This window comes from Dipodomys merriami, unplaced genomic scaffold (genome assembly GCF_024711535.1).
Source record: "Dipodomys merriami isolate MVZ:Mamm:240054 unplaced genomic scaffold, mDipMer1.0.p SCAF_570, whole genome shotgun sequence".
NCBI lineage: Eukaryota > Metazoa > Chordata > Mammalia > Rodentia > Heteromyidae > Dipodomys > Dipodomys merriami.
This window is the reverse complement of record NW_027206147.1, coordinates 247,032-251,096: the sequence shown is the minus strand read 5'-3', so window position 1 is coordinate 251,096 and position 4,065 is coordinate 247,032. Positions and strand designations below refer to the sequence as shown.

The following is a 4,065-nucleotide window of genomic DNA, read 5'->3' as shown; positions in this document are numbered from 1 at the left end:
TTGATAAAATACCTTCTAGCCTAAATGATTCTGTCTTAACTGTTTATCTCTCTATGATCCCTTTTAACTAATATTAGTTTTGTTCCAATAAGAAAATCTATGCTGTCAGGGTAAGATATTCTGGTTGGTCTGTTGCTACAGGGAAGAAGAGTAAAGGGTCAGGTAGACATTTATACCAGTAAGACATCATTTAGGAATTTTTAAGCTGCAGAAGTTTAGAAGTAGCTCTTAAGCAAGGCTTACTTTGAATCCATTACCTCCACAAAGCTAACTCAGTTTATAAATAAGTACTTGAAAAACAATCACCTTTGGACCATGCTATAAAGGCTTCAAAGTATGATCAAATTTAAAATGAAAAAGACTTACAATAGTCATTGACAAAAAAATTGCAAATGTGAGCAATCGACCAAACAATATTAGCTTTTCCCAATATACACAGAATTTTAGAGAAGTGAGATCAATAACATTTTTAGGAACAATAAGGGTTCCTAGTTACAAACAGTCAACCAAGGATATATGCCTGTATAAAGATTGCTTCAATAACTACTTAAATTTACAGGATACTACATGCTTCAGCAGGACGTTTACCCAAATTACTACAATATAGAGATTATCATGGCACTTGCACAAGGATGATATTAAAATTTGTGAAATATTCCATATTTTTCATTCTTGAGATGCAAGAAATGAAAAACAGTTATTAAAAATTGATTACAAAAATACAAGTCGTTATGTCGAAAAATGAACTTTACAACTTTGTGCGGGTGGAGGGGTAGCAGGGAGGATTGAGTGGGGAAGCAGGGGAAGGATGGGAATGGATGGGAAGGGTAAATACAGGAGGAGGCTACAATGCTTGATAAAAAATGTACTCATTATCTTGCCCATGTAATTGTAACCCCTCTGTACAGTATTTTCACAATAAAAAATTTAAAAAGGCAAATATAACAATATATGTAATTCATTGAACTGAAAGTTAGTTTGACATCAGTGTGTTAAATCCTCACCTTAGAATGGCCTTTACATAGCATAATCTTTACAAAACATTTGAAATTGGATAACATTGTCATTTTATCCCAAAGAAATAAAATAATATAAGGACCTAGGGAAAAAAAGGAATCTTAAACTTTTTCTATATGGAATGCTATCTGAAATAACACATTTATTAACGAACCTATATATTATAAAACAATGTATAATTCAAAGTATTATATCTAGGAGAGAATTAAATAGATTATGGACATTATACAAACAAAATACAGAGTATTTTAAAATATACTTTTTTCATACAAGCACCAGAAATATTTTTAGTTTCTGTACTACTCATTTCAACAGATAAGTTAAAGTGATTTCTGGTTTAAAAATCACAAACCCTGCAGAAATCATTATAGATGTATACAAACAACTCTTGAATACATTTTGACATCAAAGTCAGGCAATTCACTTGAAGAATACTATGGAATCCATGAATTTTTAAAGTAAGATATTGCTGTTGCTTTGTATTGTGAAAATATTTTGTACAGACACAAAGATGGATTGGCATTTTTGAAATTTAAGAATCTTAACCAAACCATTATGAGTTAGGAGAACAATTTTTACAGCCTTCCACAATTTAAAAGAGGTAGTGATACTTATTTATCCTTTTGGCAATATTAAATGCAGTTTCTTCCAAGTTGTTCTTCAGACCTGGTTTGATATAATGCTTCAATAGAAGGCAATCCAGCATATCTTTGATATTTCTATTCCAAGCAGCAAGATGCAAGGGAGTCAAGAGGACTTTAGTTTGGGAAATGCTATCTGCCTCAATGTGAACTAAGGAAGCAGCCACTCTGGTATTATTCAACATATAAGCACTGTGCAGGGGTGTCTAGCCATTCACAGTAATTGCATGAATATATGCCTTGAGCCACCAACTCATGGACCATGTCTAAGTGCCCACTGGAGGCTTCCCGATGAAGAGAGGTATACTCATCATCATCCCTAGTATTCACATGAGTGGCCTTTTAGGAAAGCAGTGTCTGCACTGTAGTAAGCCAATTATTTTCAGCAGCCCAAACAAAAATTTGCTTTAATACTTCTCCATTTTTTTGCAAATGATATCATTCCTCACTTTTTCATCTTGTTCCTTGTCTTCATCAGAATTGCCTAACCAGAGACAGTGAGTACCAGTGGGAATGGGGTGCACATGTATTCCCGAATAGTTCACATTGGTTGAACTGGTCAGAAAAATCCAGTAAATTTTCTACATCTGTTATTTCACCATGATTTTCTTTCTCTTTTTCCAATTTTACTATTGGAAATTATTCTAACTGGAGAGTAGGGAATTCATAGAGAGCAAAGGAAAGGTTTTCCTCCATATTCAAAGGTACAGACTGAAAATGGGACCAGTGGTGTCTTCATGTGCAGCTTATTATAGGAATGAGAAAATATGAAATAATGCCTTCTATGTAAATGATTTGGGAAATGGCAGAGCAGAAATGGCAACCAAAAATATAAAAGCAAAATAAATTAGGATAATTATGGAGCAGTCACATTATCTATGAGAACCATGAAAGGGAGAGAGGAAGAGAGAGACAGATGTACAATGACCTAGCTAGCCAAAAATCCATGCCTCTGATCAATTTATAGAGCAAACAATTTTATTTTTTAAAAGAGGTGGAAATGGAATTTATGAATTTACTTGAAATTAGTAAATACATTTTTATTAGCCTACATAAAGAGACATAGCTTTGACCAAATTATAGACAAAAATCTAAATCCTTGATAATTCTAGTAACAGATCTGACTGAAATCAGTTGAATCACACTTTTCCTGTAGAGTGAAGGAATAGGTCCAGGCTAGGAAAGCAGCTAGAGAAGGCAGACCGATTGTATCTGTGACAAAACTTTGTGGAAAATGGTATCAAGGATTAATTACTGGTGATCCACTTGCACTGGAAGTGTGAATCTGAACTATTGCTTGCTGATTCTGAACTATTTCTTTAATAATTATAAGTTCCAAGAAGAAAAGGTGAGATTTAATTGATAGCAAAGGATTAGTAATACACTTTGACTTCTCATTAAGCACCTTCAATCATCAAAATCACATGAAGACAATAGACAGGCCTACTTTTTTGGATGAAAACAAGTATCTTTAAAAACAAGGTAATTAAGTATTCCTACAAAGGACTTCTATTTTACTACTGCATTATATAGTTTTTCTAATGTTGGGTAACAAATAATGGATCTATTAGAAAGCTCTTAAAGCTCATATGTTCAATAGTGAGTTCTCTTATATTATACCATGGTATTTTTGTTTATGGTTTTAAGAAGAAATTTACTAGCTTAAATTTCTGACAAGACAATATCATCACTGTACAACTTGCTTCTATACTCTAAGTTTTAAATTACTATCTAATATGTGTATTAGATAGCTATAGAGGAAAAACTAGAAGCCACACTTGTGGCTCATGTGTTTATCCTAGCTAATCAGAAAGATGAAATCTGAGGATTGTGGTTTGAAACCAAACCAAGCAAAAAAAAAGTCCATTAAATTCTGATTTGAAAGTAACCAGCAAAAGCTAGAAATGGAGCTGTGGGACAAGCAGTAAAATTCTAGGCTTGAGAAAACTACAACAAAAAAACAACAAATTCTGGGACAGAGCCAGGCCATGAGTTCAAGCCTAGTATTAGCACCAAACAAATGAATTCATTAATTAATTAAAATAAATTAAGTGGTCACATGTGGCGAGGCAAGTAAAATGTGACACCCATGGTGACTGGATTGTGTATTATTTTGTAATAAGGCAAATTAACATTTGTCCTAATCACTAAAATTTTATTTGTACTTTTTTGTACTAAACCCTGAATTTAGCATGCAAGTATATGTGTGTACATGTGCACACATGTGTGTATGTGTATATGTGTGCGTGTGCTGTTGCAATGTTGCTTGCCAGTGTGGACAAGGTGAGGCTCAAAAGAGCTAACTGTGTTGCAATGTTTTTATTTATCAGTGTTCTGTCATGTCATTTCTGTGGAGCCACCCTTCTGTACATTTTATTTGTCAAATAATAACATCATCATAATCAAA

General features: G+C 33.3%; 1 pseudogene; it reads left to right on the top strand.

Annotated features, from left to right (window-relative positions):
- Positions 1-567: 567 nt before the first annotated feature.
- Positions 568-667, top strand: LOC138812957 (U6 spliceosomal RNA; annotated as a pseudogene).
- The last annotated feature ends 3,398 nt before the right edge of the window (positions 668-4,065 follow it).